The sequence below is a fragment of the Aplysia californica genome, unplaced genomic scaffold, assembly GCF_000002075.1.
Source record: "Aplysia californica isolate F4 #8 unplaced genomic scaffold, AplCal3.0 scaffold00899, whole genome shotgun sequence".
NCBI lineage: Eukaryota > Metazoa > Mollusca > Gastropoda > Aplysiida > Aplysiidae > Aplysia > Aplysia californica.
The window spans coordinates 239,193-245,225 of record NW_004798169.1 but is presented as its reverse complement, the minus strand read 5'-3'; positions in this window follow the sequence as shown (position 1 = coordinate 245,225).

Below are 6,033 nucleotides of genomic sequence, written 5' to 3'. Positions count from 1 at the left end.
TTACAATGTATATATTATTATTGTTATATATAAAAGAGTTGCTCTCTGTCTGCGGTACAAATGGTGTTTTTCCTTTTTTTAAAATTTAATATTATGCCTTTGCTGCTTCTGTTGATGTTATTGTCTTTGTTGCTTCTGGCGATGCTTTTGTACTGTCATTGTTGTATTGTTGTTGTAGTTTTGTTGTTGATGATGTTTTAAAATTTTTTAATGTTGTTTTTGCTTTTTTGTTTTTATTGTTTGTTGTTTGTTGTTTTTTTTTGTTATGGTGTTGTGGTTTGTGTGTGGTGGGAGGGGGGGGGTTGGATGTTGTTGTTGTTGAGGGTACAGTTATTCCTTTCCTTATCATTTCTGCTTCTGTTGATATTGTAGTCTTTGCTGCTATATTTGTGTTGTTATTGTTGTTATTGATCTTGTTATTACTGCTACTGACATCATTCTTACTATTATCCTTCTTCACACTCGTCCGTTTCCTCGTCATCCATTATTTGTATATTATGCTGTACGAGCGGGGTTCAAGAAGTCTTTAGTCTAAAAGGAAGGAATAAAGTTAGAGCTTTGTAACTTGGCAGACATACTTTTATTTCTCTACATTGTCACTACGCAAAGTGTCACATCTCTGACTCCTCTCTTTGACCTTTAAAAATCCTTGCGATAGGGGCCCCAAACATGTCTTCAATAGCGTCCTCATTGTGACGGAAATGACGTCCTTTAAGCGATTTTTTAAGATTAGGAAACAGAAAAAAGTCTAGTGAATAAGCTGGGTGTGACACGACAGGATTTCAAAGCCGCACTGTTCTGCTGTCTGGACCGCTTGTTGATCCTAGTGTGCAGGGGTGTTGTCATGCAGTAGAACATTACAGAGTTTTCCACGACATTTTCGCACAATGAGGACCTCAATTTTATCAGCAAACGCGAGTAGTAGTCTCCTGTGAGTAGTTAGTCGTGATGACACCTTCACAATCCCAGAAACACGATAGCATGACCGTTCCACTTGGCGGAGTTACCTTTGCCTTCTTTGGTGAGGGAGAAGAAGGGTTTTTCTATGGCATGGAGGACATTTTCTGTTCTGAATCGAAATGATAAATTCATATTTCATTCATACTCACCATGTTTTTAAAAAAAATGTGTCATTGGATTCAATTGGAAGGAGAGTTTTGCAAGACTCAACCCCTGTGCTTCTTTTGTTCACTTGTCAAAAGGCGGGCTACCCACCGCGCAGATACCTTATTTATGTTGAGATGGTCATGGAGAATCATTTTAATTGACCCCACACTGATTCTCATTTCACTTGAGAGCTGTTTAATAGTTATACGTCGATCCTGCAGAGCCACCATTGATCTCTTCAGCTACCACAAAAGATGGGCACCCTTCACGATCTTCATCTATCACCGACATGCTTCCAGATTTTGATTTTCTTACCCAGTATGCAATAGTATCATAACGAGGACATTTGTCACCATAAACGTGGACCTTTTCCTGAACACTGTCCTAAGGATATTGTCCTTGCAAGTGTAAAAACTGATAACAGAGCGATATTCAACAGGCTCCATGGCACAGCTTCAGAAGAAAAAAAACCGAACGTTTTTGTGCATGGGTTCATTGAACACGCTGACTAGTGCCTTATCATTGTCGGATTTTCTCCACATACCCAGACGAAACACTTATTGACCTCCCCCCCCCCCCCCCCCCCCCCCACGCCCGTATAAAAGTGTTGAAAAGACGATATGTACCTCACTTGTCTAAATACATTGTGCGATGCTTTTCATCTAGTTGAAGATCATAATAATATACCCATTTGAGATACTAAAAACAAGGCTAAAAAGTGCCAGTGGCAATATAAACTGAACTTTGGCACTTTTTGATACTATTTGCTCAAGTATAAAAGAGCAGGAGCAAAGATTGTTTTTATATGAACGTTTTGAGAAAAAAACACCCATTTTTGTCAGGGTCAGTGGTGAGATGAACAAAACTGCACTACGATTGTCGAGGATGCATAGAGCTTTTGTTATAGTACAGCTTTGCGTCCTTTTTCAACATTGTAGTGTTAGCTGAGAGGCTGGACCTCTGGATTTAATTCCCATCTCCGGTAGAACCAAGTCAAATTGGTGGACGGCTTGAAAGTTAATTACATGTTTAGGCTGATAATCACATCGATTTCGTCAAAGGAAAAGCGCTACTTTGATGAAGTTTGGCTTTTGAGAGCTGTTATTTACTTTTACTTTTCTCTCTTTACCATGCTAACTCGTAACTTCTCTTCCTCTTGGGTCAACATCAACTTATGATGGACAAATTATCATTACCATTACTGCTATTTGGGGTTTGAAAACCCAAAATATCATTGGCGATTACATGTTGACTGAACATTGATTTGCTACTTTACGTAAAAACGACCAAATGTTCTCCAAATCATTCAAAGACTTTTACTTATTGCTCTCCAGATTCAGGGATACACTCAAAAAAGTAGTCTTAATTAGCAGTTTAAGATGCACTTCCTCAAGTTTCAACATATTCACAGCAGTTTTGAAAAAATACAACATGTCGGTCTTGAGAAGCACTTAAGGGTTACCTGAACGTAGACGTGGTCTGTTCCTTCCGTTCCTCGATCAGTGACGCAGACAAGCGTGGTCCGAGAGTCAAAAGGTTTCATCTACAACTCTCCTGTATAGCAGATGGAGTCTTTTGACGCTAGGCCCGCCAAGTGAAAGAATCTTTATGCGTTGAGTTGCTGCATGTGTGGGTGTTTTGGGGTTGTTGTCTTTTTTATTTGTATTTTTTTAATTAAAATTGTTTGTACGTTTATTTGTTTCTTTGTTTGTTGTTTTGATGTTGTTGTTTGTTTGTTTTTGTGTTTTGAGGGGGTGAGGACAATGCAGCAGAAGCAATTGAAACAACAGCAAAGAGAGACAGAAAGAAAAGTAAAAGGAAAGAAAGAAAAGAAAGAAGGAGAAATGAAAAAAGCAAGGAAGGAGAATAAAATGAAAATAAAATGAGACAAGGGAGAAGAGAAATGAAGAAAGACAGAAAAAAAATAAAAGAGATATGGAAAGAAGGAGAAATGGAAAGAACCTGTTAGCTCAGCAAAGGCTCACAGGCTGACTGGTGTTCAAACACGTTTTGAAGATCAACTACCCCGCCCCCGTCCCCGACCCCCGATAGTCTCCAAACTCGTAGTTGGGAAGGGGAAAGTCCATTACACTGGAATACCCAAAGACCATCCTGTAAGAGAAAACTACTAAAAGAAACACAAACATTATTTCCTAACTTAACACCACGGGCATACAACAAAAAAGATAGATCTTTTTGTCTCTTTGTCTGATTATTGTTCAACTGTAGAAAAAGTTTAGAATACTCAAAGACGTTCATTTGCTTGGAGCAGCGCACGAGAACCACCCTTGTACAACGCGGCGGTAGCGTGAGTTGTACCGGAAGTAGATGAACGGATTCAGTCCTGAATGCGCAAAGGTCAGAGCATATCCAGTTAGGTTCGAGATGGTGAACAGATGTCGGAAGCGGCCGGCGTTGTCAAAGCGAGGCTCTATACGACGCGCTACGGCTTGAGCTGACGAGAAGAGAACTGCGACCATGAAAAAGCCAGCTACTAACACTACCGCTTGCACAACCTGGAGCTCCCTCCCGCTCAGAACTGAGGAGGCTGGAGATGGCTTCACCTTTGACCTCGAATCTGTCGTCGCTTTTGCTGAGAAGCTGTTTCCTGTACTACCAGCCCCTGGTTTTGAAACGTGATTTGATGATGTGCTAGCTTCCCGTTCGTCTTGATTCCAATCCCTCGCGTCCTCACCTGTTTCTTCCCTAATGTCTCTCTCACGTTCACCACCACGCCGACTCTGACTTGTAGCGCCGTCTGTTGTTCCATCGTCCGTAACCTCTGAGCGCCAAGGAGATTTCCCTCCAATCATCGTCTGCCTGACACGCGAAGCCTGGGCCAATTTATAGATAAGCAGGACCATGCACAAACATACCACAAAAAGACAGGTGTTGGTGAGAATTGTCTGATTCGCGATATCATGAACGGCCTGTAAGGTCTCCCAGTGTTCTCCATACCACACTGTAAGCCTCGTAGCGTTAGGTTTGAACCATAGACCTTGCGACGCCAGAAGCGGTGCCCTCATTGACGTATTCACACCAACTATTATAGCAAACACTACGACGGTGACCTTAACCGTAAAAACGCCCTTAAACTTTAGGGGCATTAGGACGCAGCAGCATCTGGCGACAGCGATGTACGTTGTCATGTACAGCGACACGTCATAAGAGAGATATTTATACCACGCAATCACCCCGGCCAGGGCGAAAGACTGGACAGGAAAAGGCCACGGCAGTCTGGCAAACCCTATCCCGTTGATGGCCAGAGTCAACATGGACGTGAGAATGTAAGCCAGATCTGAAGAGGAGAGAGCCAAGAATGAGACGACCATGCTATCTGCGAGGCCCAGATTAATGAAAACGATTATATTTACGACGGAGCCGAAGAAGGCGCAGGTGAGGCATATGGGGAGGATGATGTTCATAAACAGACCCTGGATGAAGAAAATCTCTTGCAAGCCTGGCCCGCCACCCATGGGGCCTCTCGAAGGACCACCGATGGGGGAGTCCGGGATGACGCTCATATTGTCCATTCTGGGTCTGCTGAGACGATAAAGAAACAAATTATTCACTGACATACTATTTGAGATGTTTCCCAATAGGGTTGCATCCCAGTAACAAATGTTTGGTTTCAATGAATGTTAGTGTTAGGTTTTAACGAATTTCGATTGCCACAGTTTTGTGTCTATTGTGTAAACAAATATCTTCGAGCACGAATGTTTCTTATATACTTGTAATGATAAACCGAGTATTATTAACAAAGGCTTGCATTTATCAACAAATTGTTCACCCGTCTGTGAAAAACAAAAACGCTATCAAATTGCCAACATATCAGTATCTACATGTACTTTACTACGCCTTTGATACTATAGGTTGTAGGGAGTGGCGTATCTCGTATACAGTGAGTGGGAGCAAATTAAATAAATATCTTTCTAAAATAACCATGCCATCAGCGTGGTAGATACTACTTCTTCATTGTTCTCATTGTGTTTATCTTGGCCCGGACCACTTTTTTCCAAGGCCAAATGTCTTTTAGCAGGTCATTTTCTTGAAATAACACTCAAACGCACGCCACTGACATTAACTTGTGTTCAAGGATATTCGTATGATGCAGACGTCAGCAAACGTTGGTGGTGGAAAAGTACTGTGTTTACTGGGCAGTCAGTCTGCTGGCCTTGGGGTCAAGTCCTGACTTTCATATCGCCACCCGGAAATACTACAGACGTACTCTAAACACTTTCTCATAGAGTTACAGTAGTAGTAGTCCCGGGCAGCGAGTATGTTCTTTGGACGTCTTCCAGCTATCCGGATGGCGAGTCTCGGATGTCCAGTTTAAGCACATTTACTTTTGACTTCACATACCATGTCCAGAGGTATTTCCATGTAACTCAAAGAAATGTCAGGAGAGGAATATATATTGTAATTACATAATAATGAGGTGTTCAATACACGAGTAGTATCTTTTAGCTTCATATGCCATGTCCCGAAAAGGAGTATATTATTGTACTTTAGATTTTAAATGCAACATCTGGAAGAGGAGTATCACTTTAAACTTCGATTTATCATTTGGAAGAACAATAACAATAAACGGTCTAGTCGTGGAGACCAGGTTCCGTTTAAGCTGGAATGAGTTGTACGGACTGGGAGCTTTTACTTTGGGCGGAAGTAAGATGTCCGGGCCAGAAGCACTTTTTTAACTTTGAATATCTCGAAAATGTCCACACGTTCTTTTGTTTGTTGACGTGACTCTGAGAACCAAGATAAAGTCATTAACTCAGTTATGTCCCTCTTGGCCGTGGTGTGGGCGTCCCTGGTTTTAATTGCGAGCAGTGTTTTTCCTCTTGGGAAATTTGAAAAGCATTTTACATCATCCCCCATCAGGCACACGTACTCACAGACACCAGACACAAACACCACCCACAAAAA